We start from the raw sequence: 17,628 nt of genomic DNA, 5'->3' as shown, positions 1-17,628 counted from the left end.
AAGGAATCCTACCTACTGTGCTATTATCTTATGATAGCGGGACTCCTGTGCTGTCAGAATACATTAATCAGTGCTGTACCCACTAATCAAATGAAAAATTTCCAGCAGTCCCATTCGTCAAAAGACAATCAATAAATCAACATAGGTGGATCAAAATAATTTCCGGTCCATCTGTAGCCACCTTTAGATTCAGTATAGTTCACCTTTACAAAGAAACTAGCCAATGCAGATAAATGGCATCTGTAGATAAAAACAAACTCAGCAGCTAACCCAGCTGTCCCAGGTCTAAGACATACAGACCTGACTGGATTTTGCTTGAGGTGCTGCAGGTTGCTCCACATCCAATCAATTGTTATGGCTTTTGCCTTATAACCATAGAGACATCATGAGTCCCACATTATCACTCTTTCTGTGTCTCTGGGATGTGACTTTCAAAACTCACTCTCTCCAATCTCCACATACGCCTGTGGTGCATAACCCACTGTTTCTTCCAAGCCAATCCCTTTAACAATTCTGTTGGTGGATAAATAAAGGCTTGTTTAGGATAGGACATTTTATAGGTCATAGGGGAGTTAAACCTGCTGAATATTTCAAACAAACTCTAAACATGCCAAACTCTTGACTACCGTCAAAAATGTATTTCTTGAATTTTCTTCAATGAACTACAGACAATATATCAAATAGAACTAATTTTGAGAACAAATGAATGAGACATCCTGGAACTAATGGAGGCATCTGAGTTATATTGCTTCTTTTCTAGCCCTGCAGGCAAACTCCCATGACAGAAAGCATTGGAAACTGTTTTGCTTGGTGTCTATTAAAGATTTTTATTTATTTTTTCAATTATTTATTTATTGAAAATTATCCAAAAGGTTACAAAGAAAAATCAACATAAATTTTCTCAAGTGCATTACATAGAGTAAAACGAACAGGGGAAAAGGTTCCATTCTAGTGAAACCTGAACATAAATAGTTTATAGTACAGAGGTAGATGTGCTGTTAATTGAATAAAACAGAAATTGTATATACATCATGGTATTTGTCTATTTCGAATAATCAGAAATATAGCGTGACTGACATATATATTAAAATCTACTTAAAGAGGAGGGCTGGTTTAAAAAAGAAAAAAACTTACCTGTCCAGGGCGTCCGCAATGTCGGCCGCCCGAGGCTGACCCGTCCCTTGGCTCTCCGGTCCCAGCGCCACCATTTTGCGGCTTCACTGATCGTTTCCTTGCGCGAGTCGTGCAGCGCTTTGTGAATGGGGCGCGCTGTGTTCTGGGACACACAGTTCCCAGAACACAGCGTGACCCATTACCCAGAAGACGCCGCACGGAGGAGAGAAGACAGAAGATCTCCGCAGAGGAGGAAGAGGCAAATTAGGAAGATGTGCCTAGCAACAGGCATTTCTGGTAAATAAAAAAAAAAAAAAAATTCATTTTTTTTTTATGTATTTTTTTTTTCAGGGTGGCCCTCCACTTTAAGTTTTCTCCAGGTTGTATTTGGAAATGTCCCATGTCCCCCATATTATGTCGAATCTAGGGAGGGCATCTTCAATTACCGCCATAAGACATTCCATCCTACGGATGTCAGCTATAATTATTAAGAATTGTGTGAAAGTAGGAGGGGTGTTTGCAAGCCAGCATTGAGGAATGGCCCTCTTGGCTGCTAATAGAATAAAGGCCATTTGTTTTTTAAGAGGTTTAGATATTGTCGGGAGAGATAGGCCCAGTAAGAGATGTACAGGTTGAAAAGGAACAGGTGAATTCAGAACTTTTTCCAGCAGTGTGTGTACCTGAGTCCTGAAGGGTGATATCAAAGGACAGTCCCAGAATATATGGTAGTGAGTTCCTATAGACTTGCCACACCTCCAGCAAAGTCCAGAGGACGTCAAGTTTTGTATCAATAAAAATTCTGGAGTTCTGTACCAAAACATTAAAATTTTATAGGCAGTCCCTTTTTGGGTCACACATCTGGATATCTTAGAGGAAGTTCCCCATATCCCTCTCCACTCGTGCAATGTAATGGGTCTATTCAAAATGTAGGACCATTTTCGCATATAGGCGTTGTGAGGGGTTAGCTCGGCAGCGGGTGTGTGTGACCCCCTGGATGGGTTCACAACACAAAGTCAGGCACAGCAGACAGCGGTGTAGGTTCAAAAAACAAAAGATCCGGTTTATTTATGCTCCATGCAGTGATACATATAACAGCCAAACAAAATAAAACAAGAAAATAAATCCTGGTCAGCTTGACCTCTAACTACACACATAGACTCCCTGTCTAACAACTGGGTACAGCCTTGTGCTGTACCAGTCCCTGCCTTTGTTGTAAAGGTTTTGCCACACAGGCGTTAACTCACCGCACAGTACAGGTGACACACTCCCCAGTCTATACAACACAAAACTGGTTCCAGGATGGAGCATCTCCCTATGCATGCTGGGGTTTTTTTGTAGAGGTCTTAATGAGCCCACTTACTACAGCTGGGCTCATTAACTCTTCCCCTCTAATTGTAAAAGTCTGCATAAAGCCTGAATCTAGGACACACATATTTCCCATCCTGGATACAACCAGGTGATTTTACCTGCGTGCTGCCACATACCCCCCCCCCTCTTGTTTCAACCTTGGGGTTGTAACACAAGCAGCCAGACACGCATGTATCCGAGACAAAGCATCCACATTCCCCATTTTAACACCAGGGCGATGCTTAACTGTAAAGTTAAATTCTTGTAGGGCCAGGAACCACCTATTTACCCTTCTATTGGTCTCCTTGTTTTGAGCCATCCACTTTAAAGGAGCGTGATCAGTCACCAGGTCAAAGTGCCTACCTAGCAGATAGTACCGAAGGGAATCTAGAGCCCACTTCACTGCTAAACATTCCTTCTCAATCGTGGAGTAATTTACCTCATGGGACTTCAACTTCCTGCTGAGGTAAATGACTGGGTGCTCTTCCCCGTTCCAGACCTGGGATAACACTGCTCCTAACCCAACGTCTGATGCATCAGTTTGCACCACGAAGTCCTTAGAGAAGTCTGGTGAGTACAACACTGGCTGGCTACATAAGGCTGTTTTTAAGGACTGAAATGCTTCTTCAGCCTCTGGGGACCATTTAACCATGACCGACTCTCCCTTTCGTCAGGTTGGTGAGGGGCACAGCCTGAGAAGCAAAATGGGGAATGAATCGTCGATAATAGCCAGCGATTCCCAGAAAGGCTCGTACCTGTTTCTTGCTGTTGGGACGTGGCCAACTCTGTATGGCCTCGACTTTATTGACTTGGGGTTTTATCACCCCCCTCCCAATAGTGTACCCAAGATATTTGGCCTCCTTCTGTCCAATGGTACACTTCTTTGGATTGGCCGTAAACCCAGCTTCCCGGATAGAGTCTAGGACTGCTTGTACTTTTGGTAAATGTGAGACCCAGTCTGTGCTATGAATAATCACATCATCCAGGTAAGCTGCAGCATATTTCTGATGGGGCCTCAGAATCTTATCCATTTTCCGCTGGAATGTTGCCGGTGCATTCTGTAACCCAAACGGCATTCTCTTATATTGGAATGCCCCATCTGGGGTTACAAACGCAGTTTTCTCCTTGGCCGACTCGGCCAGGGGAATTTGCCAATACCCTTTGGTGAGATCAAGAGTTGTCATATATCGGGCTGTTCCCAGCCGGTCAATCAACTCATCTATACGCGGCATGGGGTAGGTGTCAAATTTTGTAACTTTATTTAATTGTCGAAAATCGTTACAAAACCGCCAGCTCCCATCAGGTTTGGGCACTAGTACGATAGGACTGGACCAGTCACTCTGGGACTCCTCTATCACACCCAATTCCAGCATCCTTTGAACCTCCCCACGTATTGCCTCCCGTCGGGCCTCTGGTATTCTATAAGGTTTTAGTTTTACCCTTTCTCCTGGCGGGGTGATAATGTCATGCTCTACGCCAGATGTTTGTCCCGGAAGCTCAGAGAAAATCTCTTTGTTACGAAGTACAAACTCTTTAACCTCCTGTTGTTGGGCTTTCGATAAGGTGTCTGCTATTCCAACCTCAGGAACTAAGCAATCAGGCTGTACTTGTGACAAAGTCTCTGCGACTAGGGATTCCCTATCCCTCCAGGCTTTCAGCAGATTGACGTGATAGATCTGCTCCGGCTTTCGCCTTCCTGGCTGTCTAACCCTGTAGTTCACCTCACTAATTTTTTCAATTACTTCATATGGACCTTGCCATTTGGCCAGAAATTTGCTTTCAACCGTAGGGACTAGCACCAAGACCCTATCCCCCGGGGAAAAAGTACGGGTCTTGGCCCGACGGTTGTACACTCTCTGCTGTGCTAACTGCGCTTGGGTTAAATGTTCCTTTACAATTGGCATTACCTGTGCAATTCTATCTTGCATCAGGGCGACATGCTCAATCACACTCCTGTGAGGAGAACTCTCATTTTCCCAAGTTTCCTTGGCGATATCCAGCAGCCCTCTTGGGTGTCTCCCATAGAGCAACTCGAAGGGTGAGAAACCCGTAGAGGATTGGGGTACCTCCCTAATGGCAAACATCAGATAGGGTATTAGACAATCCCAATTCTTTCCATCTCTATCCACCACCTTCTTTAACATTTGTTTTAGGGTTTTGTTGAATCTTTCAACCAACCCATCTGTTTGGGCGTGATACACAGATGTACGCAATTGCTTCACTTTGTACAACTTGCATAATTCTTTCATAACCCGGGACATAAAGGGTGTACCTTGGTCCGTAAGCAGTTCCTTACAAATACCCACGCGGCTAAAAACAAGAGATAGCTCTTTGGCTATGGTTTTGGCCGAGGTATTTCGGAGAGGAATTGCTTCTGGATAACGGGTGGCATAGTCCAAAATAACCAAAATGTACTGATGCCCCCTAGCAGACTTCATTATCGGACCTACCAAATCCATTGCGATCCTCTCAAAGGGGACCTCAATGATAGGAAGAGGTACCAGTGGGTTACGGAAATGTGGCATAGGTGCCGACTTCTGACACACAGGGCAGGAGGAACAATACTTTTCTATTTCCTTCATGACCCCAGGCCAATAGAATCTCTGCAGTACCCTCTCTCTGGTTTTCTCTGTCCCCAGATGACCTCCCAGAATGTGTCCATGAGCCAATTCTAACACCAACTTCCTGTAAGGTTTGGGCACTACAAGTTGCTCAATGGTTTCTTCTGCCCTTTGAGCCACTCGATATAGCAGGTCCCTTTCCATAGTGAAGTAAGGATAAGGGCAAGTCTTATCTGGGTTCACTAACTCGCCATCTATTTTCACCACATTTTCCCGTGCCTTTATTAGGGTGGGGTCTTTTAACTGTTCTGTGGCAAAATTTTCCCTGTGAACCTCAAGATCCGAAAACTCCACAGACGGCATGTTTTCATCTGAGGATGTTGGCTCCTCCCCAGTTTCTCGAGTTTCCCCCGCCAATACCGACAAGGGAAATTCAGGAGAGTCCTCACCACTCCCAGAGGAATTCTGGTCATCTTCCTGGTTTATAGGGGCACCAATGGGGGCCTCAGGACAATCCCAGAGTTCCCAGAATTTTGGAAAATCCCTTCCCACAATAGCATCATGTGGTAAGTGAGCCACTAACCCCACCTGATGAGAGAGGTTACCTTTGGGGGTCTCAAAAAACACTGAAGTTACAGGATACTCTCGGGTGTCCCCATGCACACAAATAACAGCCACTCTGTTCTTCCCAGAGACCTCTGTGGTAACTAATTCAGCTTTTATCAATGTTACCAGGCTACCTGAATCTAGCAACACATCAACATGTCTACCATTAATACACATTTTACATAAATGTTTCTCAGGTCCCCGAATGGCAGTGCATGCAACTGTCGCAAACAGCGACTGACGTCTCTCCCTTATAAAGTCACATTGCATAGGCTCATCCACAACTGGGCAATTGGCTGCAATATGTCCCTCTTGCCGGCAGCGGTAGCAAATAATCTTTTTCGCTGCCTCTTGCAGCATGGGCTTCCTGGGCTGCTCCCGCCAGACCTTAGGTAGAACTCCCACCCTCTCACTCTCTCCACCCTCACCCCTTGGAGTCATCTTACCCGCCACTGGGGATGATCTGGTCTTAGGGGGGAAAGTCCGTGAGTCCCTGGAAGAGGTGGTCAGGTTCTCTGTAGCCAAGTACCTCTCAACCAGATCCACAAGTTTATCTGCATTTTCTGGGTCTCCATGGCTTACCCATTTTTGGATGGCAGTAGGAAGAGCTCTCAGGAAACGATCCATAACCACACGTTCCACAATGTTTGGTGCAGTCAAAGTCTCTGGCTGCAGCCACTTCCTGCTCAGGTGAATGAGATCATACATTTGAGACCTGGGAGGTTTTCCAACCTGAAAAGTCCAGTTATGCACACGCTGAGCCCGGACGGCCAGGGTGACACCCAGCCGTGCCAATATTTCTGCTTTTAGCACCACATAGTCTTTTGCTTGGTCAGGCTCTAGGTCATAATAAGCTTTCTGCGATTCCCCAGTTAACAGAGGGGCCACCAGTCCAGCCCATTGCTCCTTAGGCCACTTTTCCCTTTCAGCAGTCCTTTCAAATGTGGTCAAAAACACCTCCGGATCATCCTCTCCAGTCATTTTTGTCAGTAAACGGCTCACACCAAAGGATGCGGTATTATTGTAACCACTTGCTTCATTGGTCTGCGGACGTTGCTGTATCAATGTCTCTATTTTCTGTTGAAAATTCTGCTCTTGCTTCTGCAACAGGTCTATGAAGCGGGCTTCAGATCGCTGCTGGGCTTGTTGCTGAGCTTCCAAACTCTGCTGGTGAGCCTTCTGCTGATTTTCCAAACTCTGCTGCAAAGTTGCATTTGTCTGCTGCTGGGCTGCAAGGCTCTGTTGTTGAGCTGCAAGGCTCTTTTGTAAACCTGCATTTGTTTGCTGCTGATTTGCATTTGCTTGTTGCTGGTTTGCATTTGCTAGAGCCAGCTGTCTCAGTATCTCCTCCATGCTGGCCTTAACAAAAAAAAAAAAAAAAAAGTGCCAAAATTCTCCACCAACTGTGAGGGGTTAGCTCGGCAGCGGGTGTGTGTGACCCCCTGGATGGGTTCACAACACAAAGTCAGGCACAGCAGACAGCGGTGTAGGTTCAAAAAACAAAAGATCCGGTTTATTTATGCTCCATGCAGTGATACATATAACAGCCAAACAAAATAAAACAAGAAAATAAATCCTGGTCAGCTTGACCTCTAACTACACACATAGACTCCCTGTCTAACAACTGGGTACAGCCTTGTGCTGTACCAGTCCCTGCCTTTGTTGTAAAGGTTTTGCCACACAGGCGTTAACTCACCGCACAGTACAGGTGACACACTCCCCAGTCTATACAACACAAAACTGGTTCCAGGATGGAGCATCTCCCTATGCATGCTGTTTTTTTTTTGTAGAGGTCTTAATGAGCCCACTTACTACAGCTGGGCTCATTAACTCTTCCCCTCTAATTGTAAAAGTCTGCATAAAGCCTGAATCTAGGACACACATTTCCCATCCTGGATACAACCAGGTGATTTTACCTGCGTGCTGCCACAGCGTATGTATTGTCAGTAATAGTTGGGGAGGAGTGCAAAATTTTATATATGGTTGATATCAAGTTGGGGTTCATGGGGGCCTCTGGAGCATATCAGTTCAAATTCCGTGGATATGGCTAAAGCCTGTTGTGAGGTTTTTTTGCAGAAAAAATGCTTGAATTGTAAAAATGAGTTAAAAAGATTCTTTGGAATCTCTAGTTTAGACTGTATTTCAGAAAAGGTAAGGAGTTTTTGCGTGTCACTGGGTGAACTAGATGGCGTAATTGAAATATGCCTGCTTTTGTCCAAGGTAGCATAGCTTCATAAGATAGGCTGTCAGGAATTTCTGGGTTGAAAGTGATATTGGTTAAAGGAGAACATGGGGATATGAGTGAGTATTTACCCTTGCATGTTTTCCAGATTGAAAGTGTAAACAGCATTGGGTTCAAACATATTCTACGCAATTGAGAGATACATTTCCCTGAAGATGGCCATAGCATACAGCATGGATGAGCAGGTATCGTAATGCTCATTTCAATCTCAGACCAGCGATTAGAGGCGTATCTAGATGTCCAGGAGGTTATGGCTCTCAATTATGTGGCACAATAATGATTGATTATGCCTGGTGCTCCTAGACCACCTCTATCTTAAGGAGTAAAGAGAACCGAGCCAGCTATCCTATGGGGTTTATTATTCCATATAAAGTTTAGAAAATTTCTCTGAAGGAGTTTCAGTTGGGGCATCGGGACCATTACTGGAAGAGTTTCAAAAAGATATAAAAGTTTGGGGATTACTGACATTTTGAGAACATTTATCCTGCCTAGGAGGGATAGAGGAAGATTTGTCCATGTGTTCAGTAGTTTATTAATTTCCGTAAATATAGGGGGGAAGTTTGCCTGATATAGTGTAGAGTAGGAAGAGGTCAGGTATACCAACGGTAGTTAAAATTGCCTTGTAGGGTCGAGAGTGTATCTGTTGAAAGGTTGATAGGAAGAGCTTCAGTCTTGGATGAGTTAATTTTGAAGCCCGAGATACTGCCGAACCTGTTAAGAATTGTATGAAGTGAGGGGAGGGAGATGTGGGGGTGGGTTAATGTTAGTAAAATATCCTCAGCAAAAAGTGACAGTTTGTACTCCTGCTGTCTCAACACCACCCCTCCTATGTCAGGATGGGAATGAATGGCTTCCCCCAAGGGTTTCAGACTTAGAATGAAAAGAAGAGGAGACAGGGGGCATCCCTGTCGTGTACCATTGCTTAGAGTGAACGGTGAAGAGAGGTGGGAGGCCAACTGCACTTGGGACGTGGGTGAGGAGTAGAGTACCTTCAAGGCATGTATTAAAAGAGCCAGAAAAAACATATCTGTTAAAGATAGCAAACATATATGACCAATTAAGATGATCAAATGCCTTTTGAGCATCTAAACTGAGGACCAAGGCGGGCTTCTTGGTTTTATTCAGGAGTTCAATGAGATCAATCATTCGCCTAGTGTTATCTACTGTGTGCCTAGTAAGGACAAACCCCACCTGGTCTCTGTGTATGAGTGAGGGAAGGAGTGAGGCGAGCCTGTTGGCTAGTATTTTTGTAAAAATTTTGTAATTGGAATTTAAAAGGGCAATGGGGCGGTAATTATCTGGCAGTGAGTGGTCCTTACCTGGTTTCGGAATAACCGTGATGAAAGCATGTAGGAAGTGGGAATGGGGAAGTGTCCTTGTAATTAGGGAGGTGAGTCTATTAAAGATTCTTGTGGTACAAGGCAAGGAAGCTTAGACCTCTGTAGTGTATTAATACTTTTGCTAAATAGAGAAAGCTGTACGTACAGCTGCAGGATACACATAGATTGAAAGAGATTACAAAATATGCCTACAACAGACACAAGCCAATTATCCTTTCTAGGAAAATAATCAAGTACAATATGTATGCAATCTGTAGACTAAACAGTTACTCAACTTGGGCTTTCAATTGATGAAGTAATCTCCTGGCGTTCAACATCAAACATCTTCCTCCAAAGTTTTTCAGCACACGTTTTGTCTCTTTGTCCTGAAAAGCAACTCTGCCCTTTGTCCCACCACATGCCTGTTCAATATCCTCACCTCCCCCTGACTTCCTCTTGCATCATATCCTGTAAAGAGCTTGCTCTACTTAGCTCATGAACCTAGTCTGACTGGTTAATTTGCATATCGGGGAGGCTTAGCTTTTAAAACAGCACATGTTCTTAAAATATAACAATTATATATCTATAATCTTCAAGAGATAGAGGTTCTAGGAGTGCCGCGCATTTGCTGATGCTGCTCTTTGCATCCAAACCCAAAAGGTTTTTTGTATATGGACTATCTCGGTACTTGGTCGGAAGACAAATAATGAATTATAAAAATTACAAATTGTTTTATAAAGACAAAAAAATTATACATCAATACATTGATAATGTTAAAATCATATACACCGCAGTTTAACAAACAACCGACAGGTTCCCCCGTAAGGTCTCTGTTGAAGAGGGATTTAGAAAATTTCTTCTACCGTTTTCGTGGCAAAACACTTCTTCAGCGGGCAGTCTATAAATAGGATATTTACACATAACAAAATGAACAAAGCAGGGAATATGATGAAATAACAAAGAATTTACGATCAATCAAAAGATCACCCACACAGACGGAAGCAGCAGATCACAGGACCCATCATCCCCCCCCCACGGCGGATGCATCCTCATCCCCACAACCCTTGCCCGATGGTTGTGGGGGTCTGCGGGCAGGGGGCTTATTGGAATCTCCTTTAACAAGGGGACCCCCAGACCCCCCCCGTTTGAAATGGTAACGGGTACATTGTACCCCTACCATTTCACAAAGAAAGTGTAAAAAATTGTAAAAAAAAAAACACAAACACTGTTGGGATAAGTCCTTTATTAAAAATAAAAAAATATAAAAAAAAGATTCCAGTGGTGGTAATCCACTCTTGGTATCCTGCGATAGGTGATTGATCCTCTCCGGGGTCCAGCGATGGATGATCTCTCCTCTCCAGGTCCAGGGTCCAACGATGATGTCCAGCGCAGCGTATCCTGTCTCCACCGGAGACACGGCGGGAATCCCTGCAGCCTGACAGGTCTCTTAGCTAAGGACGGGGCCACCCATCACGTGACCCTCGTCCTCCTTTGACGCAAGGGGAGACCCGGGCTCCCCCAGTGATGTGCGGGTGACCCCGCCCCCCTCTGATGTCATGGAGGTTTCCTATACATGCATACTATACACACCCCCAGGTACGAAATTTAAAGGAATATTTCACTTTTATTGTTTCACTTTAATCATTATTAACCACTTCAATACAGGGCTTTTATACACATTCCTTACCAGACCAATTTTTAGCTTTCAGCGCTCTCACACTTTGAATGACAATTACTTAGTCATGCTGCACTCCACCCAAACCAAATTTGTATCATTTTTTTCTCACAAACAGAGCTTTCTTTTGGTGGTATTTAACCAGTTGCCGACCGCCGCACGCCGATGTACGTCGGTACAATGGCACGGGCAGGCATAAGGACATACATGTACGTCCCTTGCCTCCCGCGGGTCGGGGGCCCGATCGGGCCCCCGCCCGGTGCCTGCGGCGGTCGGTATTCGTACGGGAGCGATCCCGGACGAGGGAACGGCCATTCATTCATGGCCACCCCCTCGCGATCGCTCCCGACGAATAGAAATCCCCGGTGACATCACTTCCTCTCCTGTAATGTAAACACAGGAGAGGAAGTGATGTATTCTCTCCTCCGTGTCGGTATTTTTCGTTCCGACACGGAGGAGAGCGGATCAGTAAGTTGCACCAACACTCTACACACACAGTAGAACATGCCAGGCACACTCACACCCCCCCTTTACCCCCCGATCACCCCCCCAATTACCCCTGCCCCCCAGTCACAGTGACACCAATGTCATTTTTTTTTTTTTTTTTTTTTTTTTTGCATTGGTGTCATTTGTGACTGTAATAACTGTTAGGGCAGTTAGAGTTAGCCCCCTTTAGTTCTAATGTACCCCCCTAACCCCCCCAATAAAGGTTTAACCCCGTGATCACCCCCCGTCGCCAGTGTCACTAAGGCTGGGTTCACATTGCAGCGGTTTATGAGAACGAATGTGATTCGCACCGCACTGCAGTGCAAATCACATCCGATCTCTGTGCGATTCGAGTTCAGCCATTCGCCGCACCCGCCACACCCGCCGCACCCGCCGCAAATTCGCACGGGACCCTTTTTTTGGCCCGCAGCAGAATCGGATCGCATGGGTGTTCACACCATGCGATCCGAGTTTGCAGATCGCACTGCGATATGCGAACTGATCTGGGGGTGTCAGTAACATTTCACTGACACTCCCAGCAGTTCGCATAGGGCAGTGTGAACTGCCGCCGGGAGGCATGCGATGCGGGAACCCGCCGCGCATTCGTGGCGTTTCCGCATCGCTCCAGTGTGAACCCAGCCTAATAAGCGATCATTTTTCTGATCGCCGTATTAGTGTCACAGGTGACGCTAGTTAGGCAGGTAGGTATTTAGGTTCGCCGCAGCTTTTTATAGCGCCAGGGACCCCCATATACTACCGCATAAAGCCCCCTGATTGCCCCCTAGTTAACCCTTTCACCTGTGATCACCATATAACTGTTACAGGTGACGCTGGTTGGTTAGTTATTTTTTTATAGTTTCAGGGCACCCGCCATTTATTACCTAATAAAGGTTTAACCCCCTGATCACCCGGCGGGTGTCATTTGTGACTAATAACTGTTAGGGCAGTTAGGGTTAGCCCCCTTTAGTTCTAAGGTACCCCCCTAACCCCCCCAATAAAGGTTTAACCCCGTGATCACCCCCCGTCGCCAGTGTCACTAAGGCTGGGTTCACATTGCAGCGGTTTGAGATCGGATGTGATTCGCACCGCACTGCAGTGCAAATCACATCCGATCTCTGTGCGATTCGAGTTCAGCCATTCGCCGCACCCGCCGCACCCGCCGCAAATTCGCACGGGACCCTTTTTTTGGCCCGCAGCAGAATCGGATCGCATGGGTGTTCACACCATGCGATCCGAGTTTGCAGATCGCACTGCGATATGCGAACTGATCTGGGGGTGTCAGTAACATTTCACTGACACTCCCAGCAGTTCGCATAGGGCAGTGTGAACTGCCGCCGGGAGGCATGCGATGCGGGAACCCGCCGCGCATTCGTGGCGTTCCCGCATCGCTCCAGTGTGAACCCAGCCTAATAAGCGATCGTTTTTCTGATCGCTGTATTAGTGTCACAGGTGACGCTAGTTAGGCAGGTAGGTATTTAGGTTCGCCGCAGCTTTTTATAGCGCCAGGGACCCCCATATACTACCGCATAAAGCCCCCTGATTGCCCCCTAGTTAACCCTTTCACCAGTGATCACCATATAACTGTTACAGGTGACGCTGATTGGTTAGTTATTTTTTTTATAGTTTCAGGGCACCCGCCATTTATTACCTAGTCTCACTAGTGTACCCCTAAATTTAGGGGTGTCTACTTTCCAAAATGGGGTCATTTGGGGGGGGTTTGTGCCATCTTGGCATTTTATGGCCTTCAAAACTGTAACGCCCTTAGAAAGCCTGAAGGCGGTGCTTGGTTTTCGGGGCCCCGTACGCGGCTAGGCTCCCAAAAAGTCCCACATATGTGGTATCCCCGTACTCAGGAGAAGCAGCAGAATTTATTTTGGGGTGTCATTTCACATATGCCCATGGCATGCGTGAGCAATATATCATTTAGTGACAACTTTGTGAAAAAAAAAAAAAAAAAAAAAAGTTTGTAATTTTCCCGCAACTTGTGGCAAAATATAAAATATTCCATGGACTCAACATGCCTCTCAGCAAATAGCTTGGGGTGTCTACTTTCTAAAATGGGGTCATTTGTGGGGGTTTTGTGCCATCTTGGCATTTTATGGCCTTCAAAACTGTAATAGGTAGTGAGAAGTGAACTCAAAAATTTACGCCCTTAGAAAGCCTGAAGGCGGTGCTTGGTTTTCGGGGCCCCGTACGCGGCTAGGCTCCCAAAAAGTCCCACATATGTGGTATCCCCGTACTCAGGAGAAGCAGCAGAATTTATTTTGGGGTGTCATTTCACATATGCCCATGGCATGTGTGAGCAATATATCATTTAGTGACAACTTTGTGAAAAAAAAAAAAAAAAAAAAAAGTTTGTAATTTTCCCGCAACTTGTGGCAAAATATAAAATATTCCATGAACTCAACATGCCTCTCAGCAAATAGCTTGGGGTGTCTACTTTCTAAAATGGGGTCATTTGTGGGGGTTTTGTGCCATCTTGGCATTTTATGGCCTTCAAAACTGTAATAGGTAGTGAGAAGTGAACTCAAAAATGTACGCCCTTAGAAAGCCTGAAGGCGGTGCTTGGTTTTCGGGGCCCCGTACGCGGCTAGGCTCCCAAAAAGTCCCACATATGTGGTATCCCCGTACTCAGGAGAAGCAGCAGAATTTATTTTGGGGTGTCATTTCACATACGCCCATAGCATGTGTGAGCAATATATCATTTAGTGACAACTTTGTGTAAAAAAAAAAAAAAAATTTTTTTTTTTGTCATTATTCAATCGCTTGAGGCAAAAAAATAAAATATTCAATGGGCTCAACATGCCTCTTATCAATTTCCTTAGGGGGTCTACTTTCCAAAATGGGGTCATTTGGGGGGGTTTTGTACTGCCCTGCCATTTTAGCACCTCAAGAAATGAGATAGGCAGTCGTAAACTAAAAGCTGCGTAAATTCCAGAAAACGTACCTTAGTTTGTAGATGTGACAACTTTTGCGCAAACCAATAAATATACAATTATTGACTTTTTTTTTACCAAAGACATGTGGCTGAATACATTTTGGCCTAAATGTATGACTAAAATTGAGTTTATTGGATTTTTCTAATAACAAAAAGTAGAAAATATCATTTTTTTTCAAAATTTGCGGTCTTTTTACGTTTATATCGCAAAAAATAAAAATCGCAGAGGCAATCAAATACCATCAAAAGAAAGCTCTATTTGTGGGAAGAAAAGGACGCAAATTTTGTTTGGGTACAACATTGCATGACCGCGCAATTACCAGTTAAAGCAGCGCAGTGCCAAAGTGTAAAAAGACCTCTGGTCATTTACCAGCAAAATGGTCCGGTCTGAAAGTGGTTAATCACCGCTGAGTTTTTTATTTTTTTCAATATAAGCGAAAAAAATAGAAATTTTTGAAAAAAAAAAAACACTTTTTTTTTAGTTTCTATTGTAAAATTTTTCAAATAAAAAATTTTTCTTCCTAAATTTGGGCCAAAATGTATACTGCTACATATCTTTAGTAAAAATAACCCAGATAAGTGTATATTATTTGGTCTCTGTGAAAGTTATAGTGTCTAAAAGCTATGGTGCAAATCATTGAAAAATGATCACATCTGATCACACCTGATGCACTGAAGGCCTATTTAATTTCTTGAGACCCTAATAAGTCAGGAAAGTACAAATACCCCCTAAATTACCCCTTTTTGGAAAGCAGACATTCCAAGGTATTTAGTAAGAGGCATGGTGAGTTTTGGGAAGTTGTAATTTTTTTCCCACAATTCTTGGGAAAATTATAATTTTTTTTTTTGCACAAAATTGGCATAATAAGTTATTTCTCTCACACAGCATATGCATACTTGCAATGACACCCCAAAATACATTCTGCTACTCCTGAGTATAGTGATACTACATGTGTGAGACTTTTACACAGCCTGGCCACATACAGAGGTCTAACATCCAAGTAGCACTGTCAGGCATTCTACGAGCATAAATTGCACATCTCATTTGATGACAACCTATCACACTTTTGAAGGCCCTGGAGCACCAGGACAATGGAAACTCCGACTAAATGACCCCATTTTGGAAAGCTAACACCCCAACGTATAATCTATGAGGCATAATGAGTCTTTTGAATGGTTCATTTTTTTCCCAAAGTTTTTGTAATATGTAGAAAAAAAATTAAAACGCATTTTTTTTTATACAAAGTTGTCCATTTATAAGATATTTCCAACACATAGCATGTACATAGCAAAACTGACACCCCAAAATGCATTCTGCTACTCCTCCCGAGTATGGCGATACCACATATGTGAGACTTTTACACAGCCTGGCCACATACAGAGGCCCAACATTGAAGTAGCACCGTCAGGCGTTCTACATGCATAAATTACACATCTCCTTTCTCAACCACCTATTACACTTTTGAAGGCCCTGGAGCACCAGGGCAATGTAAACACCCACTAAATGACCCCATTTTGGAAAGCTAACACCCCAACGTATAATCTATGAGGCAAAATGTGTCTTTTGCATGGTTCATTTTTTTTCAGAAGTTTTTGGCAACTGTGGGGAAAAAATTAAAACACATTTTTTTTATACAAAGTTGTCCATTTATTTACAACACATAGCATGTACATAGCAAAACTGACACCCCAAAATACATCCTTCTACTCCTCCTGAGTATGGCGATACCACATGTGTGAGACTTTTACACAGCCTGGCCACATACAGAGGCCCAACATCCAAGTAGCACCGTCAGGTGTTCTAGGAGCATAAATTACACACATAAATTCCTGCTAACCTATCACATTGTTGAAGGCCCTTCATATTTCTAACACATAGCATGTACTGTACATACCAATTACAAACCAAAATACATTCTACTGAGCAAAGGGTAAAGAAAAGATTACCTGCGGTTTAGTAGTGCAGTGGTCCACAGAGGAGAGCATCGGTCCAGGCAGCAGGCAGGAATATGGACAGCTACAGCAAATCAGGCAGCAGGCAGGAATAGTCAGGTAGAGATGTTGTCAGCACAGCCAATGCATTGGTCCAGATAGCAGGCAGGGATGTGGTCAGCAGAAGCAAAAGGATCAAAGGATCGTCCATGCAGCAGGCAGGAATACTGTCCATAGTACATGCAGCAGGCAGAGGTATGGTCAGCACAGCCAGAGTATTTGTCCAGGGAGCAGGCAGGACCATCAAGCTTAGGGCATCGGTGATGAAAGAATGGGGCCAGGGGTAGAGGCTTCTCCCATCAAAATCGCTTTGAAGCCTCCGGACAACCAGACCCTGTTCTGGGAACACAAAAAAACAAAACTGGTTTTCTGAACTCCGAACACTATTCTGGAGCCCCTCACATGTGAGCCCCTGTATAGCAGGGTAAAAGATCAATCCAAGGGGCAGGCAAAAACATGGTCAACAGGCCAAAGTCAGTGCAGGTAAAAGGCAGAAATAGACGGTAGGCAGAGGCATTGTCGATACAGTCCAGGGTCAGTTCACTTGAAAGGCAGAAACATGGCGGATAAACAATCCAGAGGGTAGGCAGAGGCATAGTCAAGAAACAGGCCAGGGTCAGTTCACATGGAAAACAATGATACGGTTGGTTGAGGCAGGGAAATATTCAGGACGGAAATTGAAAATGGGGAAATGGCAGTATTAGAAATAGGGGCTAATAGTTTTCCAGAGTGTGATATCGTCTGAAGCATTGTCCGATGCAAAGGCCAGGTTGGGAGGGACAGTCGGGACAATGGAAGCTGGTGTCTTTCCTAATTCCTCTTCCGGATCCTGATGGTGGAATGTGGTCTGGAAAATAAGGCTCATGTAGTCTGCTGCCGGAATGTGAGCGAATGCTTTCAGGGGGGGAATCTTGTTGGTAAATCAGGGAAGTGACAATGTCTTCAATATACTTTATGAAGGGGGTGGGTGTTTCTGTTGACTTTTGGTAGATTATAAAAGAATTTAAAAGGGCCAAATGAAAAAAGTAAATTGCGATTTTTTTTTTTGTACCAAAAAGGGATTTTCTTGTTGAAAGATAGGGCTGCAACATCTGGTCATTTAAATCCACCCCCCCGCCCATGAATTTATTATACTCGCTGATGCAGGAAGGCTTGCGAACGGGACCACATCTTCTGTGAAGTTCCACCGTGGTGTCATCGTGGATGGTGGACATTGTGTACACATCTTTCCTATCCCGCCACTTCACAGCCAACACTTCCTCATTCCTCAGGCTTGCCAATTCCCCCCTTTGAATGGATGTGGTGACAAGACGCTATGGGAAGCCCTTTTGGTTTTTCCTTGTTGTACC

At 44.5% G+C, this 17,628-nt stretch overlaps 1 protein-coding gene across 7 annotated transcripts in view; it reads left to right on the top strand.

Annotated features, from left to right (window-relative positions):
- Positions 1 to 17,628, top strand: part of IPPK (inositol-pentakisphosphate 2-kinase) — a 1,165,378-nt gene that overhangs the window by 823,571 nt on the left and 324,179 nt on the right. The window lies entirely within an intron of this gene.

Source organism: Lithobates pipiens, unplaced genomic scaffold (genome assembly GCF_037356315.1).
Source record: "Lithobates pipiens isolate NorthernLeopardFrog02 unplaced genomic scaffold, aLitPip1_a1.2 Scaffold_23, whole genome shotgun sequence".
In the NCBI taxonomy this organism is placed as follows: Eukaryota; Metazoa; Chordata; class Amphibia; order Anura; family Ranidae; genus Lithobates; species Lithobates pipiens.
Note: the sequence above shows the minus strand (reverse complement) of the source record. Positions and strands in the feature narration are given on the sequence as shown.